This window comes from Macaca nemestrina, chromosome 4 (assembly GCF_043159975.1).
Source record: "Macaca nemestrina isolate mMacNem1 chromosome 4, mMacNem.hap1, whole genome shotgun sequence".
Taxonomy (NCBI): Eukaryota; Metazoa; Chordata; class Mammalia; order Primates; family Cercopithecidae; genus Macaca; species Macaca nemestrina.
Window position 1 is genome coordinate 93,880,219 of NC_092128.1, and position 27,539 is coordinate 93,907,757.

Sequence of the window (27,539 nt, forward strand, 5' to 3'; positions counted from 1 at the left end):
AATACCCACCATCTAGTGATTTTGTGAATATTAAATGAAAAAATTAAGTGCTTAGCAGAGAAATTATGCTCTATTCTGTCATTGAGAAAAATAATGCTTGTTCACTATAGAGGATTCCAGTCACATAGAAATACATAAAATGGGTCGGGTGTGGTGGCTCATGCCTGTAAGCCCAGCCCTGTGGGAGGCCGAGGTGGGAGGATCACCTGAGTTTAGGAGTTCCAGACCAGCCTCGGCGACATGGTGAAACTCCATCTCTACAAGAAATACAAAAAATTAGCCGAGAATGGTGGTGTGTGCCTGTAGTCCCAGCTACTTGAGACGCTAAGGTGGGAGGATCGCCCGAACCAAGAAGGCAGTGGTTGCAGTAAGCCAAGACAGCCTGTGTGGCAGAGTGAGACTCCCGTCTAAAAAAAAAAAAATACAGAAAATTAAAATTATATTCTACCTTCCCAATAACAGTCTTTAATGTTTTATACACATTTCTCCAATGTTTATCCAGTCTCATAATTATTATCAATGTTATACTATTTGCATCGCACACTGTCACCAGGCTGGAGTGCAGTGGCGTGATCTCAGCTCACTGCAACCTCCACCTCCCAAATTCAAGCTATTCTGCCTCAGCCTCCCAAGTAGCTGGGACTTCATGCGCAAGCCATCATGCCTGGCTAATTTTTGTGTTCTTAGTAGAGACGGTGTTTCACCGTGTTGGCCAGGATGGTCTCGATCTCTTGACCTCGTGATCCGCCCACCTTGGCCTCCCAAAGTGCTGGAATTACAGGCATGGGCCACCATGTCCGGCTAACATGCCTGTTTTTAAAGGCATGTAGTATTCCATTATATTTCCATTGTTTAATTGATTTAACCATGCCCCTAGTTCTGAGCCAATAAAGCTTCAATAGAACTTTCTAGAAATATATCTTTGCACAATACAGGAACGTTTTGTAAGTGAAAATGTTGAGTTGGAAAGTATGAACAATTTTAATTTTAATGTATTTTGTTAAATTGCTCCCTACCTCCATCCTCCCCACAGTATACATCCTGAAATCAGAAAAAACGTCTCATATTTCAAAGGGGAACAAATAATGAGTTTGCCATAATTGAATACACATAGCAATAAGAGCCATGGGGATTGGGGGTTTGATCAGCAGTGTTTTCATAAGTCCCTTGCAGGGAGTCCCCTGGACCAGCATTGCATGAACATTGCTTTGAGTCTTCTGGACTTTTTTCCCCCCATCAAAACCAGAGAAAATGTCCGGGCACATGGCCCATACCTGTAATCCCAGCACTTTGGAAGGCCGAGGCGGGTGGATCACCTGAGATCAGAAGTTCAAGACCAGCCTGGCCAACATGACGAAATCCCAACTCCACTAAAAATACAAAAATTAGGCAGGCATGGTGGTGGGCACCTGCAATCCCAGCTACTTGGGAGGCTGAGGCAGAATTGCTTGAACCTGGGAGGCAGAGGTTGCAGTGAGCCGACATTACACCACTGCACTCCAGCCTGGGCAACAGAGCGAGACTCCATCTAACAACAACAACAAATATTTGGAGGGAAAGGACTTTCAGCTGCTCTGAAGATGACATCAAGCATTGATCTGCTCTGCAGACCAATTTTTACAATATCTAATGGTACTGAATGTATGAGCCTGTCATTCACCCCAGAGATGAATCTCGACAAAACAGAAGGGAAAAAAATTTTTACTTGTAGAAAGTAACACCTTATACAGCTCACTGGTCCCCACAAAAGTGAACAGAGGTGACTCTAAGACAACTCCAGCTTTCTAACTACCCAAGCAGCTTCTAAAAAGCCAAACCTGAGACCAAAATGAGTACAAGCTGCAACAGGGAGAAGAAAACTCAAATAGGGGAAGAGAGAACCATCCCCACATGATTTCGTCACCTCCTGGCCTTGCATATTTCTTTATAGACTTAGATTCCATGGCCCATGGCTATAATCACTCTTTTGAAAATGTGTTAACTTCAACTCCTCTGTCTCCTCTTCTTCCAAGCACTTGGCTGGCCAACATGTGCCCCTGGGAGACTGTCTCCTCTGCCCAGCCCACCTGTAGGGTGGAGGGCTGCACAGGAAAGTGCCCTGTGAGGTTGCTGCCTGCCACCTCAGTGACCCTGGGCTGCAGTCCATGTGGCACCTCCAGTGGGCTCAGCACCTGTTCCCACAGCAGCAAGCCCACACCTTCACCACTGTCTTCTCATCTGTCCTCTCTCTGAGGAATGGCCCACCTCCTGCTTCACAGAGAAAACAGAAGGCATCACAGAGGACACTGGTCACTGTCACCTGTACTCCAAGGCCAGCCACACATGCTGGATGACACCCACAATCAACACCCTCTTCTCCTGCATTCCCTGGTCTCCCTCTTCACCAAGTCATGGAAGGAAACATGACCCAGGCTGGGCCAGAAAGCATCCTCTCTGGGACTTCCTCTCTTGTTCCCAGCCTTCATTGGTCCCAGCTACTTGGGAGGCTGAGGCAGGAGGATTTCTTGAGCCTAGGAGGTTGAGGCCAACCTAGACAACATAGTAATACCCCATCTCTACAAAAATTAGCTGGATGTGGTGGCACATGCCTGTAGTCCCAGCTACGTGAGAGGACTGCTTGAGCCCAGGAGGTTGAGACTGTAGTGAGTGGTGATCGCATCACTGCACTCCAGCCTTGGTGATGGAGTGAGACCCTGTCTCAGAAAAGAGGATGGGGGCTGTGGACTCATGCCTGTAATCCCAGCACTTTGGGAGACCGAGGCAGGCAGATCACTTGAGGTCAGGAATTCGAGACCAGACTGGGCAATATGGTGAAACCCCATCCCTACTAAAAATTCAAAAATTAGCTAGGCATGGTGGTAGGCGCCCATAATTCCAGCTACTCGGAAGGCTGAGCCATGAGAATCGCTTGAACCCAGGAAGCAGAGGTTGCGATGAGCCGAGCACCACTGCATTCCAGCCTGGGTGATAGAGCAAGACTCAGTCAGAAAAAAAAAGCCAACTCATACAGATTTGGGAACAGCTGGACGTAGAAACAGGTCTCTCTCTCTCTCAGAAACAGGTCTCTCTCTGTCTCTCTCTGTCTGTCTCTCTCTCTCTCTCTCTCTCTCACACACACACACACACACACCTATCTCTCTCCTCTCTCTCTCTCCTTCTTTCTCTCTATCTTCTTCTCTCCCTCCCTCCCCTCTCCCCCCGCCACATCCCCCCACCTACTGCTAGCTTGCTTTCTTCTTGAGCAGCCTGGTCGTGGCAAATATGGGCACCTGGGTACCAACAATTCATGGCTTTTGTTACTTTTACAGACAACAATTCCAGAAGAAAGTGACTAGATCCAGAAGGTGGTCAGAGAGGATGGTATCTGGCCCAGCTTGAGTCATGTGTGCTTTCCTAAAAGCTGTGGCCAAAGTGACTCTGATTGGCAAGCCTAGGCAACTGGCCTAACCCTTGTAGTAGGAAAGGTGAGGGTCATCCTCTCCAGATCCAGTTCCTGAAAGGAAAAGGTGAGACCTGACAGAAATGAATAATTATCTTCTGAGGCCTGTCTAATGAACATCTGCCATTCTTTTTATCCACCCAGTACTTTTGAACATTTATTCTGTGTGAGTCTCTACCACCTATGGAAGCCAGATCTTGTCCCCAGCCTCCCTTGCAGCTACAGCACAGGCATGTGACCTACACGTTGCCAACCAGATACAATGGCAGACGGTGGATCTGGAAGCTGGTGGCCCAATGAAGGAGGCAAGCTGCAGAATCCATCCTGGCAACCGTGAGGGAGATGGGCCAGGCCCCTGCTGACCACATGTGAAGAGTGGCAAGAAAGAAGACTTGGACTTGGCTTAAGTTACTTTCAATCCATTTCACTTCGAAATCAGAAAACAAGCCATAAAAAAGGACACGAGTTGGTGGACATGGCTCCCCATGGCTGCATTAGTTTATTATGAAATTGTACCCAAACTCTTTAAGTACAGGAGCCCATGAGAAATGAAGAATCTTCTAGGGCAGAGATGTTCAGAACCAGGGCTCACTGCCTTTTATGCTATTTTGGTGGAGGGAGAGGAGAGAACCACATCAGCACTTAAGTGTCTCCCACAGAGCCACTATTTCATGCAATCCCAGGGGCACAATCATACTGTGGTCTGTGGAGTCCCTGGAAATTGTGCTAAGTGGCAACTCTGTTCTACCCTATCCTTATCCTTGTTGCCCCAGTTACAGATGTCTGTGTTCTTTTTCTTATGACATCATTGACCTACTTAAGGCTTTGAGTACCGCAGGCCTGGCCATGCCCACCACAGTGGGGTCAGCTCACGCCCAGGCCAGCAGCAGCAGTGGCACTTCCACCAGACCAGCTCTGTGAGGACGTGGGTGTTGTTCATTGTTGAGGTATAATTTACGAGGCCTAGTTCCTGGTTCTTCCAGAGAGTCTGAGAAATCAACATTCTCTAACCCATTCCTTTTGGGTTATCTAGCAAAAGGTGAATTCCATTGTCAGCACCTAAGAACCGCACCTGCTGGACCCTCCTTTATATTTATATATATATATTTCTTGAATTATCTCCTTTTATGTTATTTTTCTTAGGTGAATAGACCCTCCTTCTTGAGGCACTCTCTTCTGTTGACTTCTGTGACTCTGCCCCCTCCTGGTTCTCTGTCCCCTCTTTGGACACTCCTTCCTGGCCTCCTTTGCCAAGCCCTCCTCCCCTGCCTGGCCACTTTAAGACTGGAATCATTCAGGGCTCTGCCTGGGTGGTTTTCTCTTTATAATTCCTTCACAAGAACCCCCTTTCACCCACTCAACTGAGTAAACTTCTCCTTCAAGTCTTAGCGAAATTATCACGTCAGAGAGCTTATCCCTGCAACTTCATTCTGAACTTGGTCCACTATTCCAGTCTCTCGACTCACCATTTTCCCTTACAGCATTTGTACTGAAGTGACCAATGCTAGTTGGCCCTGCATGGGCAGCCTGGACACAGCATTGTGATCTAGGAAACACATTTGAGTTCAAAGCCACTCTGATCTCTTAAATAACTCTTTCTTTTCCTTGCCCCTTCTCTCCTTCCTTCTCTTCCTCCAGTCTCTTCACTAACTTTTAACACTTTATCGACTTCAGGTTCAAACACTTGGTCAGTTAGGGAAGCCACCTTGTTGAAGAGTAATGTGTCACAGTACTGCCAAGTGACCCCAGCCGCAAGATGTGGGGAAGGGAGAGCATGTCTTTGCACTGCTTCTGAGTAGGATACTTGCTTACTTACGAACGAGGGTCTCTTCCTTCCCATGCTGAGTGGAAGCAGGCCAGGGCACAGGTTGCCATCTTGGCCAAGTGTCTGCTGTGGGCTTGTCCCACAAGAGCTAATAGACTGGCGAAGTCAGAGGCAAGAAGACAGGGCATGCTGGGCACAGTGGCTCTCGCCTATAATCCCAGCACTTTGGGAGGCTGAGGCAGGTGGATCACCTGAAGTCAGAAGTTCAAGATCAGCCCAGTCAACATGGTGAAACCCTGTCTCTACTAAAAATACAAAAATTAGCTGGGCTTGGTGGCAGGCACCTGTAATCCCAGCTACCCAGGAGGCTGAGGCAGGAGAATTGCCTGAACCCGGAGGCAGACGTTGTGGTGAGATGAGATTGATGGAACCATTGCACTCCAGCCTGGGCAACAAAAGCGAAACTCTGCCTCAAAAAAAAAAAAAAAAAAAAGAAGAAGAAGGCAAAGCAAGGCCATTCTCACCATGAGTTTCATTAAACTTGATTTGGCCACTGTTGCCACAGATATGCTACATATCTCTTCCAAACACAAGGATCGTATTTTTTTTATTATGTTGTAAGGAGAATCAAAGTTAGCAAACCCTTTCCATTCTGAGCTACAGAACAGACAAGAGTACAGTTTCATCTCTTGCTTTTTGGGTAGGTTCTCAAGCAGAACTGGGTTCTTTAGAAATAATAGTCTCTTCCTATTCCTATCCCTACCAACACTCTCCACCAATAGTACTTTTTTTTTTTTTTTTTTTTTTTGAGACAGAGTTTCACTCTTGTCACCCAGGCTGGTGTGCAATGGCACGATCTCAGCTCACTGCAACCTCTGCCTCCCGGGTTCAAGCAATTCTCCTGCCTCAGCCTCCCATGTAGCTGAGATTATAGATGTGTGCACCACGTCCCACTAATTTTTGTATTTTTAGTAGAGACAGGGTTTCACTATGTTGGTCAGGCTGGTCTCGAACTCCTGACCTCAAGTGATCCGCCTGCCTTGGCCTCCCAAAGTGCCGGGATTACAGACGTGAGCCACTTTGCCTGGCAACAGTGATTATTTTTAAATTAACTTCCCCCCACAGACTCTATTCTTTAAATAAACTTGACTGAGATATAATTTACATAAATTGTAATGTGTAGAGTTTGGAGGAATTGGTGGATTGTGAAAGCCCCACCAACCTCAAGATCTAGGATATCCAGCCCCCAAAGTTTCCTCAGGACCCATGCAGTCAAGGCTCCTTTCCTCCATCCTTGGGCAGTCACTGACCTGCCTTTCTGTTACTATAGATTAGACTGCATTTTCTAGAACTTTCATATTAAAGGAATCATGTAGCATGGAGTCTTTTGGCCTGGCTGCTTTCACTGGGAATAATTGTTTTGAAAGTCATTCATTTGGTTCCTTGTGTCAGTTGTTTGCTATTTCTTTTTAATTGCTAGTAGTGTGCCATTTTATGGATTTACTCTAATCTGTTTATCCATCCATTTGTTGATGAGCATGGGTTGTTCCAGTTTTTGGTACTTGTGAATAAAGCTGCTATAAACATTTGCGTGCAATTCTTTGTGTAGACGCTTACTCTTTTTTTTTTTTTTTTTTTTTTTTTTGAGACGGAGTCTCGCTGTGTCGCCCAGGCTGGAGTGCAGTGGCCAGATCTCGGCTCATTGCAAGCTCCGCCTCCCGGGTTTTTACACCATTCTCCTGCCTCAGCCTCCCGAGTAGCTGGGACTACAGGCGCCCGCCACCTCGCCCGGCTAGTTTTTTGTATTTTTTAGTAGAGACGGGGTTTCACTGTGTTAGCCAGGATGGTCTTGAACTCCTGACCTCGTGATCCGCCCGTCTCGGCCTCCCAAAGTGCTGGGATTACAGGCTTGAGCCACCGCGCCCGGCCGACGCTTACTCTTTTACAAACTTGCACCTAAGTGAAAAAAGACTTGTCCTTACAACTCTTCTGCTCTGCCCTGGACTCCCTGGGTAATCCACATAGGCCCTTCCTCTCCTCTTGTCCTTGCCCTGCGCCTCCCACCTAAGCTGAAACCCACTGCTGGGGCTGGGGATCAGGGCTATGGTCTCACTGGCCTTCAGTAATAGGGAAAATGTCATCAGTATGCTGGCAAATACCAAGCCCGGCCTAAGGCATGGCTGCAGCTGTGGCCGAGTGCAGCCCCATTTGCTGTGGACGCCACCAACAGGGGAGCCTGGGTGAGAGCAGCACATTTTAAAGACCTCTTGCCCCATTTCCCTCGTTTTTCAGTATTTCTCACATCTTGAAGCTGTCCATGCTTTGTCTCCAAACTCCCACCAAAAATCCCTCTCCTCACCCAACCCTTGACTCCTTCGCACCCCACCCGGACTTGGATCAGTTCTTTTCCTCTCTCATTAGTCACTCTCATCTCCAGGCCTTCTCCCATTTCACCTCCCCCAGCCATCAAGAACTTCAATTTATAGTGTAAGACTCACCAGCCAGGCTGGGCATGGTGGCTCATGCCTGTAATCCCAGCACTTTGGGAGACCAAGACGTTCGAGACCAGCCCAGCCAACATAGTGAAACCCCATCTCTACTAAAAAAAATACAAAAAATTAGCCAGGCGTGGTGGTGGGTGCCTGTAATCCCAGCTACTCAGAAGGCTGAGGCAGGAGAATCGCTTGAACCTAGGAGGCGAAGGTTGCAGTGAGCCGAGATCGCGCCACTGCACTCCAGCCCCAGAGACAGTGTGAGGCTCCATCTCAAAAAAAAAACAAAAAAAGACTCACCAGCCAAACAGGTAGGCCCGAACCCCTCTGCCTCAGTTAGGCTTGGCTGAATGTAATAATGACACCCAAAATAACAGAAGCTCGAGCTACAGAGGTTTTTTTTCTCTCTCCCATCACGGAGTCCATAGGTGAGTAGTCCAGAACCAGAATGATGGCATTCTGGTTTCTTGAACACCAGAAACTAGACTCCCTCTGTCTTCTGCTCTGCCATCTTTGCACATGACATCCATCCTTAAGGATGCCACCTAATCCAAAATGGCAGCTGAAGCTCCAGGCCCTTTTTACCATCCACCTTCCAGGAGGAGGGAGAAAGAGCACAAGAGTTAAGCAGCATGTAACTACCTTGTTGAAAGTCACTTCTCCTGCCCTCTCACCTGGGAGAAATGACAAGGGCTACCTCAAGCTGCAAGAGAAGCTGGGGAGTGCGTGAAAAGGCAGTCACTGAGCTGTGGGTATGGCTGCCCCAAAGAAAGCTAGGAAGAGAGGCATGAATAATGGTGACTTTCAGCTTCCACCCCCACAGATGAAGGTAGAAGTTGGCATAGCAGGGCCTGCGTGAGCTCTCCCTTAGGAGAGCAGGAGGAAGAATGAGGCACTCCAAAGTCTGGTAATGTGATGCTGTCATTTATGCCCATGACATTTACATGCTTATTTGTTTGATGTCTGTCTCCCCCTCCCCACACTGCTCAGCCATCAACCGCATGAATCGTCAGTAAATCTGACCACAGCCTGGCATGAAGCCCAGACCAAAGAAGACAATTAATACATAATTTGTGGACTGAAGGGAGATTTCTCATTGAACAAAGTGAGCCTTTCTTTGTTGGTATGGACAATTCTCAGTCAAATAAATTTAGTGGGATCTAAGCTATAAAACTATCAGCTCTGGACAAATGTGACAAAATCTGAAAGACGAAAGAAGAAGCATATCTTTATTCCAATTTATTAAACTAAATAACACTGCTGATTGTCAAATCCACTACCAAGCACATGCTGATTGGCGCTCTAAACATATGCTACTAATTCACTGCTATTTGGTGCACAATTTATGTCCGTGTTCTTTGAATCCCTTATTGTTGAGGTATAATTTATGAGCAGTAAAATACACCTATTTCCAATGGGGTTCAGTGAGTTTTGACAACTGTATACACCTGTGTAAACACTGCCACTCTCAAGATATAGGGCAATTCCATCACCCAAGAAAGTTTTCTCTTGCCTCTTTGCAAGCAATCCCCCAGTCTCTGCTCCATAGCGCTCGCTGGTCCGCTTTCTCTTGCTGTAGATGAATGTTGCCTGTTCTAGAAGTTCACAGTTTGAGTCTGGCTTCTTTCACTCAGTGGAATGTTTTTGAGATTCCTGCATGTTATTACCATGTATCAATAGTTCATTAATTTTTATTGCCGAGTAGTACTCCTATGTTTAGATGTCATAGTTTGTTCATTACTCACTTGTTGACAGGTCGTTCCTACTTTTGGGCTCTTATTAATAAAGCTGCTATAAACATTTGCATACAGATTTGGTGTGGACATATGTTTTCCGTTCTCTGTAGTAAACTCTTAGAAGTGGAATGGTTGGGTCATATGGTCCGTGTATGCTTAACATTTAAGTTGCCAGATTCAGCAAAAAACAAAAACAGAACACTCAGTTAAATTTGAATTTCAGATAAACAATGTATAATTTTAGTATAAGTCCTATGCAATATTTGAGACACACTGACACTAGAAAACTATTCACTGTTTATCTGACATTCACAGTTAACTGAACGTTCTATATTTTATCTGGCAACCCTATTTTAAATACTCCAGCAAAATCACCAAGTTTGGTTACAGCCTGGCTCTATCATATTTATTGAGTAATGAAGGTTTGTAATCATAGTTTTAAACAACACAGAAAACTACGTAATTAAAAGTGAACGCTCTGGTGGTAGTTGCAAAAGCCTGTGAACATACTGAAAAAACTTCACTGCACACTTCATGTGGGTGAATGGTATGGTATTCAAATATATCCTGACAAAGCTGCTTAAAAATAAAGAAGTGATAGCTCTCTCTCTCCATAGCGTCTTCTCCCTTCCCATTTGAAATACCCCTCCCAAGAGGTCATCGCTGTGAAGTCTGGTGGGCATTCATCCCTTTTCCTGGCAGCATGCTCAGGCTGCACGGGCAGTCTGCAGTTAACTGTCCATCACCGGTACCCACTCTGCAGGCTCCCAGGGGAGATGCCGGAACTACATTTCCCAGAGTCCCTTTCACCTCGTGGTTCCATGTTCAAGTTGGCTTGCAAACGTTTCCTGGTCAATATCTGCAAGAAGGAAGGAGAGAGGCCATTCTTCTCCGGAGGCCGCTCCCCTCAGGCAGGTGGGAAACAAGAGGTTGCAGCGGCCCGCCACAACCTTGTGTGAGATGAAGCAAGGACCCTTCCTTTTTTTAGAGGCCTGTGGACCCTAACCATGGAAATAAATCTTAAGTTCCTTTAGGGGCAATTCCAGGCACCTAGCTAACCCTGAGAAGTAAATAAATAACTTGTTAAACAAGAAGATGATAGTAGCCTAAAACAATAGCTAAAGAAGTTGGAGTCCCAGAGATGTTTGCTTTCCCTATAGAAATTAAAGATGGTATCTTTGAGTATGTCCCTGAGTTGTCTTTCAGAGGCTTGGGACCCCGACTGAGGACCCCCCAAACAGATCAGGGACATGGCAGATAGACCCCAGATAAGGGGGAAGTGAGGACTAAACTTTATTGTCCTTTGTTCAAAGTTATTTCCTGAAGGGCTTGGAGAAAGTCACTCCCCCTAACCAGTTAACTACTGACTTCACATTTTTAAACAAAGCTTCTCTTCCTTAGCCAATTGCAAACCAGAAGATGTTTAAATGTACCTATGATATGTAAGCCCCTTACTTCAATATATCTCACCCTTTTTGGCCAAAACCAATGTGGAGCCTCCATGTATTGATTATGATTTGCCTGTAGCTTCTGTTTTCCTGACATTTACCCCTGCCCTTAAAAACCTTACCTGCAAGCCATCAAGGAGTTAGAGACTTAAGCATAAGCTGACTGTTTCCCTTGCTTGGCACCCTGCAGTAAATGCCTTCTTTTCTATCACTGCAAAAACCTCAGTGTGAGTATCTGGTTTTACTGCACTGGGTGAGCAGGCCCCAGTTCACTTCTATAACCTGTGTGAACCTCTCACATTGGTCCTTCAGGCTGAGGTCACCAGCAGCAGCTTCCCTGACCTCCACTCTTTCAGCCTTTCCAATAACTGCCTACAGTAAAAGCCTCCTAAATGGAATACACAGAGGCTCTTCTGATATCCTGACCCAACTGTGATACAGAGATCTATCTTGGTCGTTTTAACAGCTGAATAGTATCCCGGTGCCTAAGTGTCTTATAATGAATTTAACCTCTCCCTTATTGATGGACACTTGGGTTTTTCTAGCAATTTACTAACACAATTAATGTCAGGATGAACTTTCTTTCTTGCACGCACATACACACGTGCAAGTTCTGTATTTGCCACCCCAAGCGCATGACTGCTGAATTGTGCTTTAAGGAACTTTCCATCACACCACGAACATGTCACATTGTTAGGTTCCTGTGATCACTGTGAGGAAGAGGAGGGGGAGGGGTCCATGGAGGCTGTAATGTCTAGACTCTTTCTTCCTGGTCTTTAGTTCACCAAATGTAGTTCACCTGTGGACAAAGGGGCTCTTTGAAGCGTCCTCTAAATTTTTAAAATTTTGTGTTTAGAGATAGGATTTTGCTTTTTTGCCCAAGCTGGTCTTGAACTCCTAGCATCAAGTAATCCTCCGATTTCATCCTCCCAAAGTGCTGGGATTACAGGCATGAGCCACCACACCTGGCCTATATTTATTTATTTATTAGTTTTTTGAAACAGAGTCTCAGTCTGTCACCCAGGCTGGAGTACAGTGGCACAATCTAAGCTCACTGCAACCTCCATCTCCCAGTTTCAAGCCATTCTCCTGCCTCAGCCTCCGAGTAGCTGGGACTGTAGGCGTATGCCACCACGCCCGGCTAATTTTTGTATTTTTAGTAGAGACGGGGTTTTGCCATGTTGGCCAGGCTGGTCCTGAACTCCTGACCTCAAGTGATCCACCTGCCTTGGCCTCCCAAAGTGCAGAGATTACCGGCGTGAGGGATTACCGGTGTGAGCCACCATGCCCTTCCCCTAAATTTATTTTTTAATTGTCAAATTGTTACCAGCAGTGAATCCATAGGGGTCTGCAACAACCTCAGTTCTTGCCTCCTCAAAAGAAAGAATTAGCCCAAGGGGGCATAAGGTAGAGTGAGAGGCCAAGTCAAATTTTACAGCAGGAGTGAAAGTTTATTAAAAAGTTTTATGGCGAGAATGAAAGAAAGTAAAATACACTTGGAAGAGGGCCAAGCGGACAACTTGAGAGAGTCAAGTGTGCTGTTTGACCTTTGCCTTTGGGTTTTATACGTTGGTATGCTTCTGGGGGGTTTCATCTCTTCTCCCTGATCTTTCCCTTGGGTTGGGCTGTCCGCATGTGTGGTGGTCGGCCAGCACCTGACAGGGGGCGTATGGTTACTGAGGTTGTACGCATGCTCACTTGAGGCGTTCTTAACAGCGCAGTGCTGCTGGAGGAAGGTTATATACCAGTTAAACTCCGCCATTTTGCCTATTAGTGGGTATGCTTGAGTCCAGTCACCCAACTCCTGAGATCTTATTAGTAAGTTGCTAATCACCAATTTCAGGTGTTTCTATCTATTGGGAGACAACCTTTCCCTGGCGCTGCGACCAATTATTATTTTAGAGAGACAGCCTAACAACCGCTTGACCGTCGCCTGATGGTCACCTGACATTCCTGGTGCGGGCAGAGGTCCTCTCCTGCCCTGCTCATATCTGCCTAACTACTGTAACAATTTCTGTGGAAGCCCCATTGCCTTCTAATCTCCCTTGGTCACCTGGGTCAGGGGCATCTCTCTCTTAGCTCTACCGTATAGCCCCTGCTTCCACCATAACAGTTCACAAAAAACTGGTAAATCCCTTAAAATTTCCAATTTCCCTTCTTTTGCCATTTTCTGTAGGCTGCTATGATTCAAGCCAGAGAAAGCTGCTACCTCAGCCCCCACCTCCATCGCCACCAGGCTGAGCCCCCAGACCCTTGCCTGGCTTCTCCAGCCCTCACCTTGGCTCCTGGCTTTGTGCTGAGTGGTCCTGCCTTCCCACAATGCCCTTATCTCACCAAATCTTCACCCTGAAGCCATGAATTAGAACTTCTAGCTGGCTAAATGCAGCATCTCTCAGAAATCTGTAATGTGTTCTTTCTGCTTCTCATGCCCAATTAAATAATTAGCGTCACTTTACAAACTTCTGTGGGCTAGCCCTAGAGCTCAGCTCTAACACCACCCAGGTCTCCAGGTAAAGCCTGACTATACCTCCTATCCTTGTTTTGTTGCTGATAAATAAGCTTTTTAGTGATCTTGCAGAAAAATTATTTTTCTATTTTTTTTTCTCTTTTGCCTTCGTATCTTGAGTTGTGCCATGACAAAACACCACCAACCCCATTTTCCAAACCTTACATAGAGATCCTCTTCCCCCTTCTTCTCCCTGTGTGCCTAGTGTGGTGTGAAAACACAGCCTGAAGATATTCTCGCCAGCTTCTTTCTGTAAGGTTCCCCACCCTTCTCCATCAGCATTCTTAACGCCACAGGGATTCCTTCCAGCCCACTTTGGAGTGGTTTCCCTCAGGCCGCAACATTTGCTGTTATTTTATGAATAAAACTTTACTGGTGCTTGGTAAACTGAACGAACAAGTACTATTTTAAAAATAAATACAGAACATAATACAACAGCCAGCAGTGTTTCTTTTTTTCTTTTTCTTTGTTTTTTGAGATGGAGTTCCACTCTTGTTGCCCAGGCTGGAGTGCAATGGTGCGATCTCTGCTCACTGCAACCTCCGCCTCGTGGGTTCAAGCAATTCTTCTGCCTCAGCCTCTCAAGTAGCTGGGATTACAGGTGTGCGCCACCATGCCCGGATAATTTTTTGTATTTTTAGTAGAGACGGGGTTTCTCCACGTTGGTCAGGCTGGTCTCGAACTCCCGACCTCAGGTGATCCACCCGCCTCGGCCTCCCAAAGTGCTGGGATTACAGGCGTCAGCCACTGCACTCGGCCCTCTGCCAGCATTGTTTCTAAAGGGCATTACAAACATTGCCCTGTTGGTATTAGTAAATATATTTGTTTTAAAGGCTCAATTTTATCAGAAGAAACCTAGAAACAGAAACTGGAATGGTGTAAAAGGCTCTACCCTATGATTATTTGGTTTTCCCAAACCTAATTTTTTTCTGGATCTGCATACATTAGCTATTCTTTATTCTTTGAAAAATAGCACTTTAACTTAGCGTAACTACCTAATCCCCATTTACTCATGAGATTTAGAAGAGAGGACCTCAGAAGGAAACATTATTCAACTTAAAACAAAAATCTCTAAGTAAATGATGCTTGAAGCAGATAAAAAACCAGCTAACCTACTTCCATTACTTAATTAAGAAGGTAGAATCAATATATAAGTGTTTGCTAATTTTATTCATTTTTTTGGTCAATTACATTTATGATATTCAGTGATGTCTGTTTACAATAATGTATGTGTATATACATATATATATGCAGACACTTTTAAAGAACAGGTTCTAAATTCCCCAAATCCCAATATGGCCAACATAGCTAGCATATAGAATTCCTGATTTCATGGGTACTGTTTCCTAGGGTGAGATTAAAGTATAGCTAGTAGATTCAAAGATAAATATTAAGTGGAAAATATAAGTGGTAAACAGGTATGACAAAAACCATGAGGATGGTACAAGAATGTCTGAAATTGAGAAGGCCCTGCTCTCCCTTTCATGCTGCCTAACACATCATGATTAAATAAGTAGTGTGATGCCTGATCCTCATCCATCCTTCCTGCGTTTTGTTTTTTGTTTTTTGTTTTTTGTTTTTGTTTTTGTTTTTGTTTTGGAGACAGAGTCTCTCTCTGTTCCCCAAACTGGAGTGCAGTGGCTCAATCATGGTTCACTGCAACCTTCGCCTCCTGAATTCAAGCAATTCTCCTGCCTTAGCCTCCGGAGTAGCTGGGACTACAGGGATACACCACCATGCCTGGCCAATTTTGTATTTTTAGTAGAGACAGGGTTTCCATGTTGGCCAGGCCAGTCTGGAACTCCTGACCTCAGATGATCCACCCACCTTGGCCTCCCAAAGTGCTGAGATTACAGGCGTGAGCCACTGCACCTAGCCCATCCTTCATGCTTTATGTTAAATGATCAGCCACAGGTATAGCAAGTTAACTTTGTGACTTGCTCACTGTACCCTGCTCTTTCCTGCAGAGCTGGAGCAGTGAGGCAGAATCCACCTGCTAGACTAATTGTGCTGTGTTTGGGTATCAGAAAAGGCCATGGAGCATTTATCTGTCCAGTGGCCAGTGAGTTGATTTGGGTTTGTTTTGCTTTTAAGAAAGAGGAAGAGGGTGGTAGTGATCTCCTCTCCAAGAGCCCTGAGCAGCTGACTTTAGGGTGTCACGGGGTCTTGCCTGCCTGGAAGCATTTCAACACCAGGCTCAGGCCCCTGCAGAGCAAATCCCATGACTCCAGTCACTGTTGTGCCAGAATTCTGTTGTGGGCAATTCAGTTTAAGTAAGCAAGTCTTGAAACATCTTTTTATGTTATAGGGATTTTATGGGAAGAGAGGCTTAATTCTGCAGGATTTGATTTATGTTAGTATTAATAATTTTTGACTGATTATTTTTTCTAGAAAGGGTATGAGATGACTTATGAAAATATATACAGGCTGGGTGTGGTGGTTCACACCTGTAATCCCAACACTTTGGGAGGTCAAGGTAGGCGGATCACTTGAGCTCAGGAGTTTGAGACCAGCCTGGGCAACGTAATAGCTGGGCATGGCGGTGCGCACCTGTAGTCCCAGCTACTCAGGAGGCTGAGGTGGGAGGATCACTTGAGCCCAAGAGGTGGAGATTGCAGTTAGCCAATATCACACCACTGCCCTCCAGACTGGGCGACAGAGCAAGACTCTATCCAAAGATAAAGCTTTAGACAAGTGTATGAGAAAACGGAGGCAAAAGGGAAATGAGGACAGGAAAGAGAAAGCGGAGCCACAAATGGAGACTCTAACCAAAATGTGTGCTCTACGGGCTCTGTGCTTACTGGCAGTGCTAGCAGAGCTGGTTCTTAGTTTTCTAATAGCAGGATAATGAAGGCAGCAGTGAGCTGTGTGGCTCACAGTGTCCCTAATTTTTTTCTTTTTTCTTTTTTTTTTTTTTTTTTGAGACAGAGTTCTGCTCTGTCACCCAGTCTGGAGTGCAGTGACACGATCTCGGCTCACTGCAGCCTCCGCCTCCTGGATTTAAGTGATTCTTGTGCCTCAGCCACCCAGTATCTCAGACTACAGGCATGCGCCACCATGCCCAGCTAATTTTTGTATTTTTAGTAGAGACAGGGATTTCACCATGTTGCCCAGTCTGGTCTCAAACTCCTGGCTTCAAGTTATCCACCCACCTTGGCCTCCCAAAGTGCTGGGATTACAGCCGTGAGCCACTGTGCCCAGCCGCTAGTACTTTTTTTCTGAAAAGAGAATACAACTGCTCAGGAGAAGGCTAAGCATTCTATGTGCTGAGATCAGAGAGAAATTTCTCACGTACATGTAATGCCTTCAAAAGGGTCCTCAGTGAATGCCTTTGGATGGACCACAGTAACTTTTCAGGGCAGTTTCTTATGATGTCCTCTTGCAGAGCAGGGCGCTTCAGGCCATAGTGAGCATGGGAAATCAGTTCTACAGGGAGCCAAGATGATACCCTTTGGGGACACATCTAGATGATACCCTTTGGGGACACATCTCAGCTTGTTAGCTGAGTGGGTTTTGGAGGGCCCGATGGGTGGTCAGACCTATTATCGCTAAGCAAGCTCTGCAAACTCTTCAGCATCAGTGAGTTCAGGAAAGCATATGAATGCATATGAATAACTGTTCTGGGCTTCAGTGCTGTGTGCTTAAAGGTGCTGAGCGAGAGGCAGGGTCAGGACTAGCTGCATGAGTTGTGAGATCCAGGGTAAAATAAAAATACAGAGTTCCTTGTTCAAAAGTTAGGAATCAAGATGGTGACAATAGAGCATTAAACCAACCGAAGCTCCTTTCTACGAGTGGGGCCCTGTGAGACTGCACAAGTCACACTTCTGTGAAGCTGGCCCTAGACAGGAGAGATGACGTCATGAAAAGTTGAAGAACCTGGTGAGGACACAGCCTGAAGAGAAGGTCAAGCCAAGCTTCGTTCTGCTGAGCCCCAGACTGCACACAGGTAATTCCCCAAGCTCCTAAAGACGATGTCTCTCAAATCCCAAACTCAGGTGTGGAAGGAATACTACTTTCTTTCTCATAACAAGTTAATTTTTGGCTCCACACCTCACATTACAAGGGTCACAGAAAAGTAAATGGGTAAACAAACCCCACCACCAATCACATCCTAAAACCCAGTCTCCCCTGCAGTTTTTGCATAGAAAGCTTTATTATTTGAGTTATTCAGGGTGTTTCCCCATAATGATCTCCTGTAAGAAATGTTGGGGAGAACAGAGACAGTGGCATGTAGCCCCACTTGGTCTAACAGAGTGTTTTAATGAGACCTGGAGGAGGAAGGTCAGTCTCTGGGTGACAGGCAGCCCCTAGCGGGAGGATCCTGCCCCATTAGATGCTTCTCTGCCACTTCAGACCCCGGTGGGTCCATCTCCGCCTCGCAGGCTAGATGTAGCCAGGCCCCAAAGCTCAGGACGTTTACAGGAGGTCTAGAGCAGGAACCACCGAAGAATCAGAACTGTTCGTTCATTCAGTGCATGTTTATTGAATACCAGCTAGGTTAGGCACTGCTCTTGGGGCTAGGGAGACAGTCAAGAATAAAACAGACCCAAATCCCTGCTCTTGTGGAGCTTGTGTACTACTTATGGAAGACAATCTGTTTTTAAATGAGTCAACCATATTGTGTCTAGGAAAATAATAAGTGCTATGTTAAAAAAATAAACGTGAAAGGAAATAGGTTATACTAGGTGTGGATATTGCTGTTACCAATAAGGGTATCAGTGACGATCTCACTGAAAATGGGCATTTGGGCAAAATACGAAGAAGTCAGAAAGCGAGCCAGGCAAATTCCTGGGGGAATGGTGTGTAGTGCACAGGCCCTGAGGTCAGAGGGCCTGGTGGGCTTGAAGCACAGCAGGAGACCGTGGGGACCTTGAGCAGAGTGGGGTTGGTACTAGGGGGTGAGGTCAGAGAGGGAGCAGTGGCTGCAGCAGGACTTGTGGAAGGATTAAGTGGCTTATTAGAGATAGAGAGGAATGAAAATTGGAGTTTAATTTTGGACATTTGATATTTGAGATGTTTATTATATATCCACATAAGTTAGGGTTAGGGTACCCATATGGAAAAAAAATGGACATCAATCAGAAGTTAACTCTAATTGAATCACAGACCTGCATGGAACTAAATACAAAAGCTAAAATTACTATTAAAATTCTTGGAAGAAAACAGAGGAAAGTCTTTGTGACTTGCTAGAAGGCAAGGATCTCCTATATAGAACAAGTAAAAGCACGGAATTTTTGTACTAACTTGATAAATTGGACTTTATTAACATTTAAAACTCTTCCTCATTGAAAGACACCATTACGAAAACAAAGAGACAGGCCAGATGCGGTGGCTCACGCCTGTAATCTTTTCACTTTGGGAAGCTGGGGTGGTTGGATCGCCTGAGGTTGGGAGTTCAAGACCAGCCTGGCCAACATGGTGAAACTAAAAATACAAAATTAGCTGGGCATGCTGGTACATGCCTGTAATCCCAGCTTCTTGGGAGACTGAGGTAGGAGAATTGCTCGAACTTGGATGACAGAGGTTGCAGTGAGCCGAGATCGCGCCACTGCACTCAAGCCCGGTCAACAGAGCAAGACTCTGTCTCAAAACAAAAAACAAAAAATGAAAACAAACAAACAAAAAAAACAAGAAAACAGACAAACCAGAAAATGGGAGAAAATAGTCACAACACAGAAAACTGTTACATCTTCATAAGAAGACAGATAACCCTTTGTTTTTAAATGGGCCATCTATTTGAACAGACACACAAGGATGTATAAAAATGGCCAATAAGCACATGAAAAAATGCCAATATTATTTGTCATCAGGTATCTGTAACTTAAAACCACCATGTGATACCATTACCATTGATTAAAATGGCTAAAATTTTAAAATTTACCAGTACCAAGTGTTGATGAGGATGTGGAGTAATTAGACATCCAACCATTGCTTGTGGAAATGGTACAGCTGCTTTGTAAAAGTTTGGTGGTTTTGTAAAAAGTTAACCATGCACCTACCTCCAGTAAGACCCGGACATTCCACTAGGTATTTATCAAAGAGAAATGAAAAGCTATGTCCACACAAAGACTTGTACACAAATGTTTATAGCAGATTTATTTGTAATAGCCAAAATCAGGGTGAGGGTGTGGACCCATCAACAGGTGAATAGATTGATAATTAGATATACCCACACAATGCAATACTGTTCAGCAACATGAAAGAGCAAACTTCTAATACACACAACAACATGGATGAATGTCAAAATGATGCTGAGTGGAAGAAGCCAGGCACGCAAGCATACATATGGCATGACTTCATTTGTGTGAATGAAAACCAATCTACAGTGACAAAAATATCGTTGGTCCCTGGGGCTGGGAGACCTGGTGCAAAGTGACACAAAGAATCTTTTGGGGGTAATAGAGATGTTTTCTATTTTGATTGTGGTTGTGGTTTCATAGGTGTGCACAATTATCAAAATGGATTGAATGTATGTTTACTGTATGTAAAATAATCCACAATGGAGTCAATGAGAAAAATAGCCAATTCTATAGGCCCCTTCTTGACCTCTCCCAGACAAGCTTTTACCCTTTTCACTCCAGACCTTTTGCTAATAGGCTAATGGGACCATAGACAAAGGTCTCCCTTTGGATCCAAAAAGGAGTATAGTAAGCTGGACAGTGGCTCTCAAGTTGCCGGAGTTTTTTTGTGTTGTTTTAAATACATCTAGGAATATTCTACTACGATATCTGAGAAGGTTGTATCCTAGCCTAGAACACAGCCTGAGGCAAAAGCTTGCACGCTAATGTCTTACTGAAATATACAATCCAAGAGAAGCAGAAGTGATAGAAAAGGAGAGATGGGTCAGGAAAAGAGGGAGAACAGAGAGCAGGGGAAGGGCTGCTGAGCTTGTCACAGCTTGCAACAAACACAGCAGGTTGCTCGTTCTCACAGGACATCTCAAGAGAGGCCAGAGAAACCTACTGCATTTGAAACAGTCTGTTGTTGGGGAGGAAAGGCGAGTCACTTATCTGCTGGCTTCTTTTCATCTTCTCTCAAAATCCCCATGGGGCGTCAGCTCCCCAGTACTGCTCCACGTTGTGGAAGCCGAAGCCTCTGTCAGTGGGCTGTGCACATAGGCACTCCTTGGTCTGTGGTGGCCGAGTCTGTGGCCAGGGCTTTGCCACAGTGGGAGGAGTGGGAGCTTTCACTGAGACCACTTAGGCTCAGAGGGAAGGTCACTAGGGTTAGCAGGTCTGGGAGGATGCCAGGCTGGTCTGGTAGAGTTGGGTGCCTGCAGTCTGTGCACAGAAAGCTCCCTATATCTGGGTGACTGGAGTTTCCAAAAAGGGTGATGGAACCAGAGGGATACTGCTGTGGTGGTGTTTCCAGACCCGGTGAGACTGACAAGAGTAAGTGCACTAATTGGAAACAACTTTACCCTCTTTTGAGTGTTACCAATTCTACTGGGTTGAATAGTGGCCCCCCAAAATTCATCTTCACCCAGAAGCCTGTGAATGGGACCTTATTTGGAAATATGCCCTTTGCAGAGGTAATCAAGTCAAGATGAGGTCAAACTGGATTAGGGTGGCCCCTAAATCCAATGACTGGCGGTGTTTTGGCCAGGCACGGTGGCTCACACCTGTAATCCAGCACATTGGGAGTCTGAGGTGGGCAGATCACCTGAGCTCAGGAGTTCAAGACCAGGCTGGCCAACATAGTGAAACCCCCTCTCTACTAAAAATACAAAAATTAGCTGGGCAAGATGGTATATACTTGTAGTCCCAGCTACTTGAGAGGCTGAGGCATGAGAATCACTTGAACCTGGGAGGTGGAGAGAAATTTGGACAGAGAGGCACAGATACCCAGGGGAGAAGGCCATGCAAAACCAGAGGCAGAGATTGCAGGGGTACTTATACAAGCCAAAGAACACTACAGATTTCCAGGAGCCACCAGAAGCTAGAAGAGGCAAGGAATAATTCTTCACTAGGGCCTTCAGAAGGAGTATGGCCCCGCCAGTACCTTGATTTCAGACTTCAAGTCTCCTTGAACTAGGAGAGAATAAATTCCTGTTGTTTTAAGTCACCAATTTGTGGTACTTTGTTATAGCAGCCCTAGAAAAACAACATATCTCCCACTACCATTAGTGTCACATCCCCAGTGTGCTGGCTTACATCATCAGACAGAAGCCGGAGGACATTCCACAGGCTTCAGCCTGCAGACCCTAGGAGGAGGTGTAAAAAACTAAGGATGGATCATGTTTACTTTGGGGATTCTTGCTACCCGAGGAAAGAGGTCTAAGGCGAAGCAGAGCTAGGTAGAAATGTTCTTCCTTCCTAAGGGTTCTGGATCTGGGCTAGAGAGGAGAGCAAAGGAGAGACAGTGGAGAGATGGAACCCTGGATGCCAGGGGGGCCCCTGTCCGACATCAAAGACTCAAGGGGACTCCTTGACTTAGGAATGCCTCAACACCTTACCAGAAACCTGCAGCTCAGAGAATGCACTCTGTAAGAAATCAGGGAACGCTGGGATGTGTGGATTACTGGACTCTGAGCAAATGACTAAAATCGAGCATTGCACCCTGGCCAGAGAATATGGACACCCAGTAGGGCCAGGAATGTACAGACTCAGAGCGTCAGAGTGACTGCACACCACCAGGTGGCTTAGCAGAGAGGGAGAGGGAGAAAACAGCCTACCTCACTCCCCCACCTTGCCCCCACCCCCACTCCTACCCTGAGAGCTTTGCCAGGCCAAGAGGCTGCTTTAGGAGTAGACAGAGAAGATTGCCTGGGGTGAAGATTATTCAAGAGTAATTTGGATAATAGAAGTGTTCAGGCCGGGTGCAGTGGCACACGCCTGTAATCCTAGCACTTTGGGAGGCCAAGGCAGGTGGATCATGTGAAGACAGGAGTTTGAGACCAGCCTGGCCAACATGGTGAAACCCCATCTCTACTAAAAATACAAAAATTAACTGGGAGTGGTGGTGCACCCCTGTAGTCCCAGCTACTCAGGAGGCTGAGGCAGAAGAATCACTTGAATCTGGGAGACAGGTTGCAGTGAGCCAAGATCTTACCACTGCATTCCAACCTGGGTAATAAGAGTGAAACTCCATCTCAAAAAAAAAAAAAAAGAAGTGTTCAGGGAAACCTCGGATGTGCCCAGGAAGTGCACTTCTTAAAGGGTGCTTTCCCTTGAAGAGGGAAGCATAAATTCTGCTCACGTCAGGCAAATATGTGGGGAATATTTTCTTCCTGTGAACAGTGAGTGCAAAGCTAGAAAAGATTCCCACACTTGCCCACTGGCCCCCTCCTGCCCACTTCTGAGAACACAGGCTATTTCCAGAGCTCAGTAATACTACAAAGATTTTGTCAACAAGTAAACTAGAAACTCTAAACCTCTCAGCAACTTGTCAAAAGCATCAGCCAACACTGAACACTGCCCCCTGCCCCGCCGCCACCTCCCATCCTGCAGAGGGCAGCTGGGAACAGCCAGGGACAGGGAGGACAGGGAGAGCCCCTAACTGTGATGCGTTACAGGCTCCGAGCTTAGGGCCCGTGGCTTTGTCAAGGGTCTTCAAAAATATTCATATTAGAACGCTGGAAAAGTATAGAGAGGCTCCAAATACAGAGAGACAACTGGGTAGAGGCAATTAATAAATGTTTGGGGAATATATTCCAACTTCATCACTGTTACATTTAGTATTTACAAAAATTTCCTTCCATTTGAGGTGAGTGGTAGGTGGGATGGAAGGAACCCTACCTGGGGTTGGGGGTAGACATCTCCAGAGGCCCAGGTCCTTCCCAGGAAGAGTGGCCAATCGATCTAACTGAGGGACAACGGACCTGTGCACAGAGTCCTACAGGGACCCTCACTAGGCAGTGATAGGAGGTGATACTGGCTCAGGAACCATGCCCTGCGGAACTGTGGGCATTGAGTGCTCACTGGAGAGGGAAGAAACGGCAGCGCAAAGCAGAGCTGTTTTTTCTGGTCCAGGATGGCCCCAAGTGAAAGAGACATTGCTGATATATTTAGCCAAAAACATTGTTCACTAAAACTACCTATTCAGAAATTACTCAGACAGGCATTCCCTCTGATTTAGAGTCCATTAATTATTTTGTCTTCTGGAATGAGCCATCCAGCCTAGGGCAGTGTTATGACTGAATTGTGTCTCCCCAGAATTCACATATTGAAGTCCTGCCCTGCAGTGCCGCAGAATGTGACTGGGTTTGAAGATAAGATCTTTAAAGAAGTGATTAAGGTGAAATGAGGGCATATGGGAGGGCCCTAACCCAGGGTGATTGGTGTCCTCATAAGAAGAGAGTAGGACACAGGCGTGTGTGTACATAGCAAGAAGGCGGCCATCTGAAAGCTAACGAAACAAGTCTCAGAACAAACCAACCCGCCAACACCTTGATCTCAGACATCAGCCTCCAGAACTGTGAGAAGAAAATTTCTGTGATTCAGGGTTCCCAGTCTGTGCTACTTTGTTATGGCAGCCCTAGCAAACTAGTACAGGCAGCATCCTGGTGACAAGAGATCACTTCGTTGGAAGCATCAGACATGCCTCAGGCAGGATCAGAAGTTGCACAGAGGCTTAGAGCTTGGGAGTAAATGAGTTTTAGTTTTCAGCTTCCCTGCTCAGGTCTACTAGCGGAAATGAAAAGATCTAGGATCACTCCTTAGGGCTCCCAAGGACCCTCTCCTGGAGGGATTTAACAGAACAGAACCCAGGAGAGAAGAGGCAAGGGACAGCCAGGGGGCATATTATTCCACACCTGTGGAGCTCAGGAACAGTGCTACTTATGGCACTTCCTGTTGATTGAGATTTGAGAACAAGCCCAGGTAAAATGGATGCAGCTAGGAAGCCTTGCTCAGTGTGCAGCTAAATTGAGGACACATTCCAAGATGCCAGTGGCCAAGGCCCCTCAGCCAGACCCCAGATGCCAAAAAAGGAGACCATGACCCTGGTATTGTGCCCAGAGCAACAGCCGGGCAATTGTGTCTGGCTGTGAAATTCCAGTCCCAGGTCAGCACTGGCCAACAGGCTGCTGCACTTAGATGTTATAGCTGGGGAGGAACCTAGTCAGAGTACTGTTACTTGGTGAGGGAAGCAGGAGCCAGAGCCTGAGTTACTCTGAGAACATATCCCCACAGCTTCTTACCAGCGGGGGAACTGGAGAACTGGTGGAATCCACCCAGCCTCCAGACAGCAACAGCCTCATCAGAGTGCTGACAGTGTTCCAAGTGTACCCCCACCCGCTCACCCCTAACCTCTGCAAAGAGAAGGTTTGGGACAATTAGTGGGTGGAGAGCCCAGTGACCCCCAGTTTTGGCTAGGAGTGGATCCCCTTCCCATCGAGTATCAGGGGCAACCAACCTCCTCCCCCAGAATCCTCAGAGGGCTGACTTCAGGAAGAAGGCAGCATGGCTGGGTCAGTGATGAGGCTAATGTTGTCATGGAAGGAGAGGGAAGTTTTCTGAGCAGAGAGGACTCCACTGTGCAAAGCATAGGAACCAGGGACAGCTTCTCACAATGCGTATCAGGAAACCATCTCATTGCAACTGACCTACGACTGGCTCAGTGCATTCCAGGAGATCACCTCTCACGTGGCCCAGCAGGACCACACACTCTAATCTCACTAAACATGGGGCAGGGGCAGCCCCACCCTTTGAGAGTGGGGAGCTTGTGGCTAAAAGGAACTGTCTGTCCCTTTGCCCATTTTGTCCCTCCACCTCCTCCCCTGTCTGCTGGTGGAATGAGCATATCTTTCAGGATAATAATCTATAGGAGGTAACCAGTATTAGAGAGAGTTTTGTTGATGTTGAAGCTACTCCAGTCTGAAGAATGGAAATATCTGCGTGGTCACCAGTCTTGGACACAAGGGCACAGCATGAAGCCGGCACGGGATGAGACAGAAAATGGGGGTTAGAGGAGGACCGAAGGGAAGGGATTACAAGCACCCGATGGACACAGACTCTCTATGGATTTGCCTCTTCTGTAGTTCGTATAAAGGGAGTCATACAGTGTGGGTCAAGATATGTGTCCAGCTTCTTTCATCCAGGGTAATGTGTTCTTTTTGTTTTGTGTGTGTGTGTTTTTGTGTTTTTTGTTTGTTTGTTTGTTTTTGAGATGGAGTCTCGCTCTGTCACTCAGGTTAATCTTGGCTCACTGCAACCTCCACCTCCCAGGTTCAAGTGATTCTTCTGCCTCAGCCTCCCAAGTAGCTGGGGCTACAGGCGCCCACCACAACACTCAGCTAATTTTTGTATTTTTGGTAGAGATGGAGTTTCTACTAAAAACCCATGTTGGCCAGGCTAGTCTCGAACTCCTGACCTCAGGTGATCCACCCACCTTGGCCTCCCAAAGTGTTGGGATTACAGACGTGAGCCACCACGTCTGGCCTCACCCAGGGTAATGTTTTCAAGGTCCACCCATGCTGTAGCCTGTGTAAGCTCTTCATTCCTTTCTATGACTGGAAAATAGTCCATGGTGTGGATATGCCACATTTTATCTGTTCATCTGTTGATAGACATTTGGGTTGTTTCTACCTTTTGGCTATTGTGTATAGTGCTGCTATGAACATTCATGTACAAGATTTTGTTTAAACTCCTGTTTTCAATTTTTGGGGGTGTAGGAGTGGAACTGCTGGGGCATGTGGTAATTGTATGTTTCACTTCTTTTTTTCTTTTTTTTTTTTTTTTGAGACGGATTCTTGCTGTGTCACCCATTCTGGAGTGCAGCGGCACAATCCCGGCTCACTGCAACCTCTGCCTCCCAGGTTCAAGCAATTCTCCTACCTCAGCCCCCCGAGTAGCTGGGATTACAGGCATGCACCACCATGCCCAGCTAAATTTTGTATTTTTGATAGAGATGGGATTTTGCCACGTTGGCCAGGCTGGTCTCAAACTCCTGACCTCAGGTGATCCGCCCACCTCGGCCTCACAAAGCGCTGGGATTACAAGCATGAGCCACCACGCCCAGCCATGCATGTTTCACTTCTTTAGGAACCACCAAACTGTTTTCGGCAGAGGCACCATTTTACATTCCCGCCAGCAACATATGAGGCTTCCAATTTCTCTACACTCTCGCCAACACTTGTTATTTTCCATTTTAAAAAATTGTAGCCATCCTAGTGGCATGGAGTGGTATCTCAGTATCTCTTGGTGGTTTTGATTTACATTTCCCAATGAATAGTGACATTGAGCATCTTTTGTGTGCTCTTTGGCCATTTGTATATCTTCTTTAGAAACACGTATTCCAGTCACAGGTAACATTTGAAGAGAGCATTTTGATTATATACCCTCAGACTAAAGACAAAAAAGAACTGTAGCAGATATTAAACTCTATTAGCAAGTTGGTTTTTCATACAGGGTTGAAAATTCTAAAACTACTTTCTTTATATTCCAGGGTTAAGCAAACAAATGTTTTGCTGTTGTTGTTGTTTTTGAGATAGTGTCTTACTCTGTTGCCCAGGCTGGAGTACAGCGTTGCAATATCAGCTCACTGCAACCTCTGCATCCTGGGTTCAAGCAATTCTCATGCCTCAGCCTTGCAAGTAGCTGGGACTACAGACACATGCCACCATGCCCAGCTAATTTTTGTATTTTTAGTAGAGGGCTTTGCCATGTTGGCCAGACTGATCTCGAACTCCTGGCCTCAAGCAATCCTCCTGACTCGGCCTCCCAAAGTACTGGCATTACAGGCATGAGCCACTGCACCCAGCCACAAGCAAGTATTATATTGAGGATAATGAGAGTCACGTTTCTCACTTTTGAACAGTGGATTTACAAGGATGAAAAGGGGTAAGATTTGAATGAGTCCTGTGATATTAGATTGGAATTGAAGGTATTGATGTGAATGCAAGATTTTTAATATACAGAGAAAAATAGAATTACATGTGGTGCAGATACACAGACACACACACAAAGAAAGGACCTACAAGCAACGACACCCAGTAGCCATTAGCACACCTAGCACCAAGGTCACAATTTCTAAATATCACACTGCACTGAGAATTAGGGCTCTTTGGGGAAATATCTGACTCCTTGGCTGGGCCAGGGAAAATACAAGATAAGCCTGGATCATGACAAAAAAGTAAGGGCTCAGTGAATCTTGGGGCCATTTCAAAAGAATGCAGGAGCTAGCTCAAAGAGACCCCATTGGCCAAATATAGA

At 46.0% G+C, this 27,539-nt stretch overlaps 1 long non-coding RNA gene across 2 annotated transcripts in view; it reads left to right on the forward strand.

Annotated features, from left to right (window-relative positions):
* The first annotated feature begins 3,260 nt into the window (after positions 1 to 3,260).
* LOC139362814 (uncharacterized) overlaps positions 3,261 to 27,539 on the forward strand; it is a 35,306-nt gene continuing 11,027 nt past the window's right edge. For both annotated transcript variants that reach the window (XR_011622234.1, XR_011622235.1), the window contains exons 1-2: positions 3,261 to 4,386; positions 17,121 to 17,332. This is a non-coding gene — a long non-coding RNA (uncharacterized lncRNA). The remainder of the gene's footprint in view (positions 4,387 to 17,120; positions 17,333 to 27,539) is intronic.